Genomic DNA, 16,097 nt, shown 5'->3' with positions numbered 1-16,097 from the left:
TTTTTATACGGACCATACTCCTCCATTTAGTGTGATCATGTAAGAGCTAGTAGTATATGATATATTAATATTGTGACTATTAATGTATACAAAAAAGAATTCAGGTTGCAAATTTGTTTTCTTTTATATCAAGTCCATATTTTGATAAAAATGATCTTGGTAGCTCGTTTTAATATTCATTAGGAGGGTAAAATATATCATGTACAAGGCATTTTTTTGAATAAAATGAAAACAACTCATTGTAAATTACATGCGTTCAAAGCGCTTTTCTGGATTAACCTTAATAAGGAACGATCAAAGCCGAATATTTGAAAGCCAAGGATGTCGATGACATACCCGATGCTATGTAAAGTCCAGTATTCAGCACTTCTGTTTTCAAAAGTAAATGTTTATTAATGTGGTCAGTTTTTGTTAACTTTCTGTTCTTTAAATGCTTACAGTATTCAAAGTAATAATATTTTCTATAGCCTGGTGAAGATGACCTTAAGCAGACTCAACTGTACTTTACTGCTTTATATCTTTGTTTTTTTATTTTATTTTCCTACTGCCTATTTACCTATCAGATGAAATACAACATAACACTGGCGTGGTTGATATAATTTAACATCCATAAGAATAGTAAACCTATTTCTCGTTTGGGGCTAGATAATTCATACTTGTATTTTTTTATTGAGATTAAAAATACACCAATTACAAAATATTAGAATTTCTTTAGATAAAAAAACCATGAATATGGTTTACTAGGAAACAAATTTGGATATGGAACGGTCATTTTGATCCGAGCATCTCTTTAAGACTGACGATAAACTATTTTAGTCTTTCAGTTTCAGCCGATACTCTATTTCGCGTTTAGCCTTTACAGGCCTACTTCACGGCGATTAAGTTTCGAGATTTTCAAATATAATTGGTGTAGTTAAATAGGAAAGATCTAAGTTTTACGTATTCGCGGCGATATATATTTGCGTTATTTTTCTTCTCGCAAAAGTCACGAAAATAAATCGCACGCAAAAATTAGTTGGTTTACAGTATTTGTATACTTTTCCACTGCGGTAAATTCAGTACTAATCAGATAATTGGTTTGCAGTCTATGTCCAGTCTATGTTAAGCTTTTTCAGTTGTTGTTGTTTTCCCTTACGCATCAGCAACTTACTGAATTATCTGAAAAGCTACAAAAAAAACTTAATTGACTGCACGCAAATTGTCTAAACGCTTTCACGAGTTGGTTGACCGTTCTGGAATATCCGTTTCACAGATAATAGCGGATATGGTCCTTATGTCATAACTACAATCCCGTTCCCTTTTCACGAATGTGACCTACCGGTTATGACATATTACCGGGTTTGTACTAACATGAGCAACACGCCGAGTGCCACACGTGGAGCAGGATGTGCTTACTCTTCCGAAGCACCTGAGATCACCCCCAGTTTTTGGTGGGGTTCGTGTTGCTCAGTCTTTTGTTTTCTATGTTGTGTTTTGTGTACTATTGTTTGCCTGTTCGGCTTTTTCTTTTTTAGCCATGGCATTGTCAGTTTATTTTCGTTAGTTTGAATGTCCCTCTAGTATCTTTCGCCTCTCTTTTATAGGTATGACAGCAGTTTCTTCTTCAAGAGATGGTTTTAAGACGGAGACATCAAATATTTCTACAGGTGAAAGATCAAGAACAGACGGGTTTGATGACATAAGGCCAGCACATCCAGTCTCAGAAGAACACGACTGTCATACTAACGACCTTATATCTGTATGTATACTATACTGTTTTATGTTCTTTTACTTCTTTCGAGTTCATGCGATTCACCGAGTGTTTGTTTGTTACTTTGATTAGTCTTCTGAAAGCTAATTGTCTAATGCTTTGTAGAGTAACCAAATCTAAATAAAATGTATACATGTTTAACTCCGCATATGTATATTGTTTGCAGATGTCCATCTTAATTACAATGCTTGAGAAAACGTTTATTAAAAAATACAAGCAAGTTTACCAAAGTCTTACTCTACAAACATTAGGAAATAAACTCTATTGGAATATTGAGATTTGGAAACTGTTTCAAATATTTATGTGTGCAACTGATTAATAATGGTTGATTATTATACACCAGATTTATGCATGATAATGACGATTTTGTTGTCGGAATAACATTATTGACTCTTTTTCTGATTATTGTACGAAGTGGTGTAAATGAGAAAAAGCTGATACACACGGTTAAAATACATAATATCTTAAGTAATGAACATATTTGACAAAAGAATACAGTACTGTGAAGAGAAGTGTATAACGGGATAGGCTAAAGCTTGTGTATAGGAGTAACAATTTTGTGTTTCTTTTTTTATACTTAAATACGGGAATAATGTATTTCAATGTTGTCCATCTTATTTGAAACATATTTTTTTTTCAATTCAATACACACTAGAAGCTCAATACAGGATCAAGTCAATATAAATTGGTAACGCATAAAACCGAGACATTGAATCCACAATATTTTATAATAATGCAATTCAGGATTGGAATTCATTACCTGACTCGATTTAGTCAACCACTCAGCTTCAACTGTTAAAAAAAAAGAAGTCAAATGTCCTTTGAGATCCAACAATAATACTTTTAAAGAACTTTATTGGACCAAAGAAATATGGATTTCATTGTTTGTTATTGGTTCAAACATATCCATCATTGTTTTGGTATTGAAGTTTCAATGATCAATCAAAGGTTTTATGTTAAACTTGTATTTGAGAAATGCATTTTTAATCACTTGTGTTTATTGTTGGTATGTTTTTTACCTAAATATATATTTTACCTTATAACTTATATCGATAAAAAATAAGAAGAGATGTGGTATGATTGTCGATGAGACAACTACCCACCAGAGTTCAACTGACTTTATGTAAGCTATTGTAGGTCACCGTAAAGCCTTCATAGAAAATGACATAAACCAATACTGTTTGCTTTACGAAGCCCCGACATGAAAGATATGAAACAAAGCAAACTCGAAAACTAAAGGACTAATTTGTAACAATACAATTAATGAAAAACAACTAACATATATGATATACACGAACCAACTACTGAAATACAGGCTCCTGACTTTGGATAGGTACATATGGAATGTGGAAGGTTTTAAAATGTTTGGAGCGATCAACCCTTCCAGAATGCTGGACAGCACTACACATCGTATAATAAGTTGCAAACGGCTGACCGTAATAGATCGGTACAAAGCGAAGAAAAAACAACTGCTAACATAAAAACAACAGACTCAAATCTTCGATATATGATAAAAAGTAAAATCACAAATAAACTGAAATCCGAGGAAAATTCAAAAAAGAAAGTCCCTAATCAAATGGCAAAATCAAAAGCTGAAACACATCAAACGAATGGATAACAACTGTCATATTCCTGACTTGGTACAGGAATTTTCTTCTGTAGAAAATGGTGGGTTAAACTTGGTTTTATAGCAAGCTAAACCTCCCACTTGTATGACAGTCGCATACAATTCCATTATATTGACAACGATGTGTGAACAAAACAAAAAAGGACAAAAATATCGTCCTCCATCTAAAACAGATTGGAAACTGTGTCGTCAGGTCACCAAAGATGCTCTTTCCTCGTTTTGTAAAAATTGGTGTAAACGGGAAGAATCTGATAAAAAATCTCTTGATTCTTATTCAAATAAATATATGAATGTGGTAGATAATAGAATATCACATTTTGAAAATAATTTAGAAGTAAATAATACACCAATTTCTGAAATAAGAAATAAACTTCAAGAACTTTCAAAGCGGTTTGTGTTTGTACCGGCCGACAAAGCAGCCAACAATGTGGTGGTGGTATGCCGTAAAATACTACACGGACGTTCTTAAGAATGAAATTTTAAATTCATCTACATTCAAGTCCATGCGCCCCACAGAGAGTCATATAGTTAACAAACATATCATAACCACATCACAGCTTAAGGCTTCTTATGAACATTTGAAGATCCCTACTATGTTTTGGTTACCTAAACTACACAAAAAACCAGTAAAATATCGTTTCATCTCGGCCTCTAATAAGTGTTCTACAACTAATCTTTCAGTGCTTTTAACAAGTTCCTTAACTACTATCAAAGAGCTTATCATAAACTATTGTAATAAAATATATGAAAATAGTGGAATTAACTATTTTTGGAGTGTAAACAATTCTTTGGATGTTTTAGATAATTTACGTGCTTTTGATGGTCCTTTTGATTCTGTTGACAGTTTTGACTTTTATACTCTTTACACTACACTTCCACACAATCTTATCAAACAAAAATTTGACTATTTAATTAAATGGTCGTTTGGTAAATCTGAATGCAAATATATTTGCTGCAACTCATTTAAAGCCTTCTTCTCTAATGAGAAAGGTAAATATGCTAGATATACTTACTGGAGGTGTGATGAGATGATTGAAGCTGTTAATTTTCTCCTTGATAATATTTATGTACGTTTTGGCAGTAAAGTTTATCGACAGGTTGTAGGTATTTCTATGGGCACTAATTGCGCCCCTTTAATAGCAGACTTTTTTTTTACTGTTATGAATCACAATTTATGACCAAACTCAGTAAAGACCCGTCTAAATTGCATTTAATTGATAAATTAAACAACACTTACCGTTATCTTGATGATATTTTTTCGTTAAATAATCAAGAATTTTCTCAATATACTGCCGAAATTTACCCAAAGGAACTTACTTTAAATAAATCAAATTTAAACGGTAACAACTGTCCTTTCCTAGATTTAGATATTTCGGTTTTTTACGGGAAACTCCACACTAAAATTTACGACAAAAGGGACGATTTTTCGTTCCCTATTGTTAATTTTCCATTTTCGGATGGTGATGTTCCTTTGGCACCATCTTACGGTGTTTATATTTCACAACTCGTTCGCTATGCCCGTGTCTGTTGTGACGTTTTTGATTTTAACGAACGTAATCTATGTATTACTGGTAAATTATTAAGCAAGGGATTTCGTTACCACTAATTACTTAAACCTTTACTAAATTTTTCCACAGATATAAAGATTTGGTTTTGAAGTTTGGTTGTACCTGTAGAAAACTTATTTCAAACGGGATTGCACATCCTCTTATTTACAGCAATATTGTTTACCGTGCCCGGAAATTTAGAAACGATCCTGGTAAACTTATCGATCCTTTAAATAAACTTATTCTAAAAGGTTACCAATTCAACACTGTAATTAGATCATTAAATATTGTTTTTATTGGTACTAATATTGATTTTGTTATCAGTAAATTAAAAGCAAACTAAAAATTATTGTTATATATATATACACATTAATTGATCTACAATCTGTCGATACCTGTATCTTGGCATTGCACAAGATCATGTTTTTCTCTGACTGTTTATGACGTCTTTACCCTAAATCCATTGGATGTTGGATGTGTACGGATTGATAATTTAGTCTTAGATGCATGATGTTTTTATTAGTTGTTAGTGGCTTTGAACTAGCTGTCAGTAACTGCGAGTACTCTCAGATCTGTACTGAGCGTCTTTTTGTTGTTTGGATGTACAAGTACCCGGCCGCGTCCACTTGTATTTGTAGTATTTGTATTTTTATCCATCTGATGAGTTAAGCCTCTTTCAACTGATTTTTATAGTTCGTTTTTATGTTGTACTGTTACACCACTGTCCCAGGTTAGGGGAGGGTTGGGATCTCGCTAACATGTTTAAACCCGTCACATTCTGTATGTATGTGCCTGTCCCAAGTCAGGAGCCTGTAATTCAGTGGTTGTCGTTTGTTTATGTGTTACATATTTGTTATTCGTTCATTTTTTAAACATAAATTAGGCCGTTAGTTTTCTCGTATGAATTGTTTTACATTTTGATTTCGGGGCCTTTTATAGCTGACTGTGCGGTATGGGCTTTGCTCATTGTTGAAGGCCGTACGGTAGTTGTTAATTTCTGTGTCATTTGGTCTCTTGTGGAGAGTTGTTTCATTGGCAATCATACCGCATCTTCTTTTTTATATAAACAGACATAATAGGTATAAATGTCAAAAATAGGGGTACAGCAGTCAACATTGTGTCATTATCTTAATTACTATAAAAACAAACATTTACCATGGCCCAACAACACAACACGGGATAAATAAGTACAGAGCCACGTCATCTGCAACAAAGAAACACAAAAAGGCATACAGACAAAGCACATCAGCAAAAATTAAATACAAGAATACAAAAAATATCATAGAACAATGACGGGATGTATAAGCACAGAGCCACGTTATTACAGTTGCCAGTTGCATTACAAGCCAATACAATAACCACAAATAAATAAACCAAGTTCTCCCAGAAAATTGATTTGACAGACATTATTGAACCAACTACAAACACTATATTACAGACTCCTGACTTGGGACAGGCACATAAAGACATTTGAGAAATATGGTGTAATGCTTGTTTATTTATGTTTATTTGAAGTAAATATTTTGATAGACAGAAATTCAAGATGAACCACGAGTCCAGGGTTGTTTATCCCATTTTGTTACTTTTGCTGGAGAAACAATTATTGATCGCTATGCTGGAGGTATGTGACTTTATAATTAATGTTTAAATTCATATATTACCATATCCATATTTTTACCAAAATAATTCATATGAATGTCTCGACAAATACAGAACTATAACATTTGTTGTTCAATATAACTTTGACTAATCAAGCCACAAGCTTCTAAATTCGTCGAATTATTTCCATCCATATTTTAGGTTAATAAAAAGTAAAATGACAAAAATACCGAACCCAAAGGAAAATTCAAAACGGAAAGTCTCTTGTCAAATTGCAAAATCAAAAGCTCAAACACATCAAACGAATAGAAAACAACTGTCCATATTCCTGACTTGCTACAGGCATTTCGTTATGTAGAACCAGGGTGTTGCATGTGTATAATTCTTTTCCGATTGATCGTTTACCTGAACGGTTGATTATTCTAATTTAATCAACGAGTGGTACCTTTGATTTTAGTCCTTCATTGGTCAACATTCTGACATTCAATAAAAGCGTTAAATTTTCTTGCTATCCTCTTAAGTTCCTATTGTGACATCTTAAAAAAAAGCCGACTGAAGACGTCACATAACAAATGTGTATCTTATCCAGATCATAGGAAAAGAAGGATTCAGGATGTCTGAAAATCCTCTAATTTTATCAAGGAAACACGTTCTACAACACAATCTCAGGCAATACAATATTTCTCTACTCTGGACAGTTAAATTATGAATATTTAACCTTAATCGAGTGGAGATATATTGTATCACACTTCATTAGATGGTTAAATCTGTATTGACAATAAATAAACAATGAATTTGCAGGGATTAGGAATTTAATCCTTCAATGTTATTTCATTTTGCGGAACGAGGATACTAAAATAGTTTTTACACAAATCTGCACCATAAGAGGTATAGCTGAAACGAAAAAAACATCCTTAATTGTCTAATAAAATAAAATAACATTTACATATATTACAATCATTTGTCATTCAAAAGATTTATTGATAGTAAGTTGCTTATCTTCCAGTGTCAAAATGACATGTTATGAATGAACACTTTGTAAGGATAAGTGTAAGACTTTTACTAATAATGGTTGACTGCCGGTGTATAGTTTTACTGTATAAATACACCTTTTGTTAAATGGCAAAAACATATGCCATTGGCGTACACGCTTAACAGGTATTTAATAATTCATATGTGTTACTGTATCCGCGCAATTTTTTTTATGAACCCATGAATTGATTGCAATATTAGGTATAGTGAATCACAATAGGAAGCCTATTTTTATAATCTATTTGGGTATGTCAATTCAGGACCAAAATTATGCATAGTACTATGCATACTTATTATCTTTGGAATTATATATGTGTACTTAACGTTCGTACTCTGCATTATTATGGTCGGTAGATGTATTGATTGATTGATGTAATGATTTATAGATAGACAAATTGCATAGCGTAAAAAAAGACGCATATTTCATGTTGAGTAGTTCATTGATTAAGTGTTATTTTACATTCAGTGACGAATATTCTGTGTTCCCCCGCTCCTGCTACAAAAAGAGACAGTAAGGGTACAACTTCCTTGCTTAAATACACGAGGACGTTTCTCCAGATAAAAAAGAAACACAAGACGATATAATTTCGAGATTCACGTAAAACAAAAGTAAAGATCCAATTCTGATTTTGAATATCACTAAAACAACATGCAAACACAATAAATACAATAAATATAAATTTCGAGAATATAGAAAAAATAAATGCATAAAGAAGGATTCAAATGTATTTGCAATTGTCGAATAACTTCTATTTTCGTATAAATACTTATAATTATAGAAAAAATCAAGCAACACTCACGAGTTGTTAAATCATCATGGACACCCAAGGAAGATATGCAGTTAGGCACAATAGTAAAGGTAAAGAACTCAGGAAGAGTAGTCCATGTGCAATGGGACAAGCTTGAAGAAAAAATTAACCTGCTAGATCTACGCTTAGTTGCGGCAACAGGTATTCACCAATTACATTTGCTAACATTTAACCGTGAACTATGTATATACAGGTGTCACCACTGTAACAGGAATTGCTGATCATTCCGAGGCACCCGAATTAACCATCGTTTTCGTGTGCGGTTCTTCATGTTCTTGATGCTCAATCTTTGATTTTTTTGTGTTGTAATTTTCTATTTAAATTTGTTATTAGAATTTTCTTTATTTATTTTGCCATCAAGTTGTCAATTTTATCATTTTTATTGCTCCCTTGGTATTTTATCACCAATTTCATCAACAGTAAACATAAGACATATTTTCTATAATTCATTTGAAAGACTGTGTCTCAAAATAGTGAATAAAAAATTAAGATAAACCAACAATGACTGTCTGCCTGTATAAAACCGTTTTGTACTCCCATATATATAACATCTGTATTTTTAAATTGTCGTGTTTTACTGTATTCGCGAATCGTTGAGAAGAAAAATTTACTCCGTGTTACGAAATGGTGAATCAAGGTTATCAATGTGTTAATGCGATATAAATATTGATGGTTAATCAAGGTTGCCAATTTTTTTTTAGAGGTTTCGTTATTTTCAGTTAAAGATCATAACGGTGAACACTACACTGGTAATTTATTAGTTCTACTAAACGAATACTGCAATTGAATGAAGAAGCAAAACCTGTATTGTAGTAAGTCATATATTTTCAATTCGTTATGAAATTAACTTGCATCGAGGACTTGTTTGGTGAGAGCTTTTTGTTACCGTATATCGAAATTCATACTATTTGAGTATTATATCAGATTGATACAATACCACCAATGACTATTTTTAACAATTCAAATTATATTTAATTTCTAAAAACATGGCAAATGGTTCCATAATTCTTTTACATGACAAATGATATGAATGATAAAATCACGAACGAAATAATCGCAAAAAATAGAAAAAAAGTTTGTTAGGCCATTATACAAAAATGTATTAGCTTTAATAAAACACAAAAAATATCAACAGAAATAATATTTAATGATAAGATATTTCCAAAATAACAAGCCCAGTTAACGTGTCTATTTCAAGTAATAACCTTTTGCGTTCAGTATGCCGGAAAAGATTGTCATTTCACTTGACAAAAGTAAATTGTAAGCCAATTAACGACATCCATGGTTCAAAGTTTAATATTGAGTGAAACAATCATTTGCTTGGAAGACGGTCTTAAATGTATTGCGTCGTATACCTTGTGTAAAATTTTATCTCTGCTCGGGTAGTTTTCGCAATTCCCGGTGCTATTCTGCTTCCATCTAAAGTACGTTTTATAGAGGAGTTCAGATTGCCTGTACACGACGACATTTTTTGCCCTATACATGCTCTGTTTGATTCACATCCGGGATCCTGGCTGGCAATAGAAGAGAAGTCATGGCTTCACCTTGAAGTAGGTGGCTACAGTCTTTTAACACTACGGCCTAGCGTTGACATCCATAAACACGTGTCTCGCAGCAATTGGATGGTAGTCAAAATGATGGACAACCAACGGCTGAAAAACATCTCTGACGAATGGTCACCAGGTACAATTGCAATCAGGAGATATGCACCCCAGTATTTTTCTGTTTCTACACTCTCAATCGTCTATCAGTAGCGTGCAACAAAAAAAAGCTCTAGTCCGACCAATGGAAGTAGCGCAAGTTCCTTAATTTCAAACCATGTGGTGGTCAACACCATTCCAAATGCAATCGTTGATGTCAACCAGATAACGTGGGATGTCTGATTTCTCTTTGGTTTGAGTTGGATGATTTCAGTGGGTTCTTAATTATGCCAGTTGAAAGCCGACTATAAGGTAACCACTTGGCTTTCAAATACTCGGTTTGGGCGTTCCTGATGAAGGTAAATCCATGTCATTTGTAACGTATTATTTTCATTTTGTTTCGATTAGGGCTGTTTTAAAAGGGCATTTTTCTTACTCAGCGATTTAGTGTTCGGTCTTCAAGCTGATATGATACGGGTGGTCTACAGGATCTTGATATTTTCAACAAAGACATTTTTCGCTATTTTTGAGGTGAGATTGGAAACAGAACAAGATCAAACTTCCACGAATATTTTCAGGGAGTTGGTTTGTATGTGTTTTCTCAAAAGACGACTTATTGCTGTATCATCCATGGCCAATATCTTTACAGGACATCTAGTATAACCAAGTGCTGATAATAAGCTCTCTGAGAGTCTCTGATCTTCGCATTTCATACCATGTTAAAAAAGAATTAATAAATGTAAAAAAGAAATTGAATTAAAATACCCAAATTTGAAGAGCAAACATACTGAATTATGGATATTGAATGGGGACATGGTTAACGTACATGATACCTCAATATCGTGATAACAGGTCACACTTGTATTATCACATCTTTTAACGGAACAATTGTTTGTTTAAATCAATATTTGCATTTCAATTGAAATTCGTTGTAACATGCTCTAATTCAATTTATCATATACTTGTAGAAAATAATGATATAATTGTATCCCTTGATAAAACTAATTTATGCATATATCTATTCATTAAATTTGAAGAATTGTCTTAGTCGTGTGATATGACTTTCGTTATCAACTGCTTCCGGTATATATCAACTGCTTCCGGTTTATATCAACTGCTTCCGGTTACTATTGCATGCCTCTCTTAATGTAATCGCAAAGCATTTCGGCGTCATTCTTTATATTTCGGAAATAAATCTCAGTGGTTCATTTTAGTGAAAAACATAACTAAGTAGAATAAAATAACAAATATTAGGAAACAGGAAAATAAATTATTAAAAAATGCAAAACAAATAATACAATGAATGAATGGTCAAAATCATTCCTCGAGCCTGTCGGCTCTGTTGTGCCACGATTATTTACAGTATTCTTTTAATAATAACCTTCATTCATTGCTTTTCATTTGTATTTCCCGGTGTATATTTTCCGCGAAACTAGGTCATACATATTTTCACTTTTGTACACTTGCTTGTTATGCGGAATGATTTTCTATAGTTACAACATAATTACCTTATTCAGAAGTTATTAGTGCATCCTATTTTATCCATAGTTATCCTTTTATAATGTTAGAATTATCCAAAATCATACTTGTCAAGTTAAAGGCCATTTTGGTTTACTTTCACAAATGTGTACACGCGTACTATTTTTAGGTGTATTCATTAACTTGATCTTTCAAACGTTTGGAGAAAAGTATAGTAAGTTTCAAATTATAGCCGCTGGCGAACAGCTGAGTTTCAGACAGTGACCCAGAATTATTTATTCAGGTATTTTGGCACACACTGCAATTCTATTTAATTGATTTATTAATAACTATTGTTAATGATATTAGCTTTTAATAAAGCTGCTTTTATTTATTTAAACAAATCTTATTTCTTGATTATCCAAAGTTTGGACTTCAAAACAGTTTTATTACTTTGACTTTAATTGATATTTGTATAATATCTGCCAAACCATTTACAATAACGGTTGGCGCTTCAATTGGTGGCAGCGGTAAAAACAACATTTAAAAAAAAAAAAAAAAAAGGAGGGAAAAAAGTAATACATAAAAAAAAAAAAAAAAAAAACAACAACATACAAATCAGCTTATATTGAAACTCAAAGTGTGGTTTACATATAATATTATTGAACACCAAGAGTTATTGAAATTCAAGGTGTATTTTTCCATATAAAATATTGAACACCAAGAATTATTGAAATTCAAGGTGTATTTTTCCATATAAATTATTGAACACCAAGAGTTATTGAAATTCAAGTTGTATTTTTCCATATAAAATATTGAACACTAAGAGTTATTGAAATTCAAGGTGTATTTTTCCATATAAAATATTGAACACCAAGAGTTATTGAAATTCAAGGTGTATTTTTCCTTATAAATTATTGAACACCAAGAGTTATTGAAATTCAAGGTGTATTTTTCCTTATAAATTATTGAACACCAAGAGTTATTGAAATTAAAGGTGTATTTTTTCCTTATAAATTATTGAGCACCAAGAGTTATTGAAATTCAAGGTGTATTTTTCCATATAAATTATTGAACACCAAGAGTTATTGAAATTCAAGGTGTATTTTTCCTTATAAATTATTGAGCACCAAGAATTATTGAAATTCAAGGTGTATTTTTCCATATGAATTATTGAACACCAAGAGTTATTGAAATTCAAGGTGTATTTTTTCCTTATAAATTATTGAGCATCAAGAGGTTTTGAAATTCAAGGTGTATTTTTTCCTTATAAACTATTGAGCACCAAGAGTTATTGAAATTCAAGGTGTATTTTTCCATATAAAATATTGAACACCAAGAGTTATTGAAATTCAAGGTGTATTTTTCCTTATAAATTATTGAACACCAAGAGTTATTGAAATTCAAGGTGTATTTTTCCTTATAAATTATTGAACACCAAGAGTTATTGAAATTCAAGGTGTATTTTTTCCTTATAAATTATTGAGCACCAAGAGTTATTGAAATTCAAGGTGTATTTTTCCATATAAATTATTGAACACCAAGAGTTATTGAAATTCAAGGTGTATTTTTTCCTTATAAATTATTGAGCACCAAGAGTTATTGAAATTCAAGGTGTATTTTTCCATATAAATTATTGAACACTAAGAGTTATTGAAATTCAAGTTGTATTTTTCCATATAAAATATTGAACACTAAGAGTTATTGAAATTCAAGGTGTATTTTTCCATATAAAATATTGAACACCAAGAGTTATTGAAATTCAAGGTGTATTTTTCCTTATAAATTATTGAACACCAAGAGTTATTGAAATTCAAGGTGTATTTTTCCTTATAAATTATTGAACACCAAGAGTTATTGAAATTAAAGGTGTATTTTTTCCTTATAAATTATTGAGCACCAAGAGTTATTGAAATTCAAGGTGTATTTTTCCATATAAATTATTGAACACCAAGAGTTATTGAAATTCAAGGTGTATTTTTCCTTATAAATTATTGAGCACCAAGAATTATTGAAATTCAAGGTGTATTTTTCCATATGAATTATTGAACACCAAGAGTTATTGAAATTCAAGGTGTATTTTTTCCTTATAAATTATTGAGCATCAAGAGGTTTTGAAATTCAAGGTGTATTTTTTCCTTATAAACTATTGAGCACCAAGAGTTATTGAAATTCAAGGTGTATTTTTCCATATAAAATATTGAACACCAAGAGTTATTGAAATTCAAGGTGTATTTTTCCTTATAAATTATTGAACACCAAGAGTTATTGAAATTCAAGGTGTATTTTTCCTTATAAATTATTGAACACCAAGAGTTATTGAAATTCAAGGTGTATTTTTTCCTTATAAATTATTGAGCACCAAGAGTTATTGAAATTCAAGGTGTATTTTTCCATATAAATTATTGAACACCAAGAGTTATTGAAATTCAAGGTGTATTTTTTCCTTATAAATTATTGAGCACCAAGAGTTATTGAAATTCAAGGTGTATTTTTCCATATAAATTATTGAACACTAAGAGTTATTGAAAATCAAGGTGTATAATTCCATATAAAATAATTGAACACTAAGAGTTACTGAAACACAAAGTGTATTTCTCTAAAAATATTTTAATAACATTAAAGGTAACTGAAATTAAGTATTAATTCAGTCTGGTATATTAAATATGAATTTAAGACACAGACAATTACCACTTCCTATGTTTTTAAATAATAGAGGGGGAGTGTCCCCAAGAACTCCCTTATATAGTTTTAATTCCAATTTTTCGGACTTAACAACAAGAGAAAATGAGACACAATTTGTTTCAAATAGTGGGTTATCAAATATGCCAAGTTTACATGGTTCTTCAAGTCAACTTACCTTGCCTGCTTTAACCAGTAATAATTCATTAAATGAACCGGGGGTGATAAGAGACAGTGCACAGAGCATTAATGTTCCTGTACAGAGTGCACTGAGCACAAACGTACAACATCAGAGTGCACCAAGCACATATATTCAAACTCAAGGTGCACCTAGCACATGTATTTCATCACAAAGTGCATTGAGCACTGGTCATTATACCCAAAGTGCATTGAGCACTGGTCATTATACCCAAAGTGCACTGAGTACTGGTCCTTATACGCAAAGTGCACTGAGCACTGGTCCTTATACCCAAAGTGCACTGAGCACTGGTCCATATACACAAAGTGCACTGAGCACTGGTCCATATAACCAAAGTGCACAGAGCATTGGTTCATATACCCAAATTGCAACAAGCACATTTGTTCAAAACAGTAGCGCTTCAAACAGTTATGCAAAAGTACAAGGTGTACCAAGCACATGGTCCTTTTCCACGGAAGGAATAAGCACATCTTATGCATCTAATCCATTTCATGATCAGACAAAGACGGCTAATATACCACAAATTACATCATTCAGTGACACCAGTTTCAACAGACCAATCAGCCATAATAACGGTGATGACCAACAAGAAGTATTTAAATTGAGAGAGAAAATAAGGGAAATTGAAAATGAAAGAGATTATTACAGACAGCAGAATAACCAACCAGATAATATAAGACAGCAAAATTTTCAATCAGAGAATACAGGACAGCAACATTTTCAACCAAATTATACTAGACAGCAAAACAACCAAATGAGATACCGAACAGACTCCACATCTAGCATGCAAGATAGTTATCACTCAAGACTACCATTCTACAATGGAAGAAGTGACTGGAGTACATTTCAGATGCAATTTGAAATAATTGCTGAAAGAAATAATTGGGACCCAAGACGTCAAGCTGAGGAAATATTACTGGTGCTTAAAGATGAAGCTGCAAAATTTGCATCAGAGCTACCGTATGAAACAAGGAGCTCGTTTCGACTTTTATCCAAAGATATGGAAAGAAGATTTGGAGATAACAACCTGCCTGAAACCTACAGAAAAGAGTTGCAATTTACCAGAAAAAATTACAAGGAGTCAGTAAATGAATATGCTGCTCGCATTCAGACAATGGTCAGGAAGGCATATCCAGGCATGGATAATCAACTATTTAACAATATTTCAATTGAACATATGTTAAATGGATTAAATGATCAAAGTATTGCCTATGATGTATTGACAAAAAGACCTAAAACTATGGAGGAAACAATCAATCTTGTAGCATGGCATACTACATGCAAAAATGGATTGAGAAGCAAAACTCAAATAAGGCAAATTGAAATTGAAGAAGAAGAAAGGTCTTTTGATGCTGATCAGTCTGATGACATAGAAGTAAGACGAGTTGGAGGTAAACGATTTGTTACAGAGGAGCGTCTGAATCAGTTTGGTAGAGAGATGAAAGAAAGTATCACGGCTGAAGTAACCAAGTCTATTGAGAACATAATGAACACAAGGTTACCAACATCAAATACATACCAGCCTAAGAAGAATTTTAACAGCCAAAATTCAAGATGGAATAACAAGGACAAAAACCAAAAGCAAAACAACACAAGATGCTATGCATGTAATGAAGAAGGACATTATGCAAGGTCATGTCCTAACCAGAAACAGACACAAGGACAGGTTTCAGACGGAAATCCGTTAAACTAAAACGGGCTGAGACTAATGGCCAAGTGTCAGCCCGCAATTGCAAAATTAAAACAGACTTAGT

General features: G+C 32.3%; 1 long non-coding RNA gene across 4 annotated transcripts; it reads left to right on the top strand.

Annotated features, from left to right (window-relative positions):
• The first annotated feature begins 12,052 nt into the window (after positions 1-12,052).
• On the top strand, positions 12,053-13,621 carry LOC127711380 (uncharacterized). Of its 4 annotated transcripts, none has more exons than XR_007986665.1 (6): positions 12,053-12,153; positions 12,460-12,511; positions 12,922-13,076; positions 13,179-13,229; positions 13,332-13,383; positions 13,589-13,621. It is a non-coding gene; the product is annotated as an uncharacterized LOC127711380 (long non-coding RNA). The 4 variants fall into 4 exon arrangements; XR_007986666.1 differs by lacking the exon at positions 12,053-12,153 and adding an exon at positions 12,293-12,357; XR_007986667.1 differs by lacking the exon at positions 12,053-12,153 and adding an exon at positions 12,379-12,408.
• Positions 13,622-16,097: the final 2,476 nt, after the last annotated feature.

This window comes from Mytilus californianus, unplaced genomic scaffold (genome assembly GCF_021869535.1).
Source record: "Mytilus californianus isolate M0D057914Y unplaced genomic scaffold, xbMytCali1.0.p SCAF_8, whole genome shotgun sequence".
NCBI lineage: Eukaryota > Metazoa > Mollusca > Bivalvia > Mytilida > Mytilidae > Mytilus > Mytilus californianus.
The sequence above is the reverse complement of the archived record's forward strand: the minus strand, read 5'-3'. Positions and strand labels throughout refer to the sequence as shown.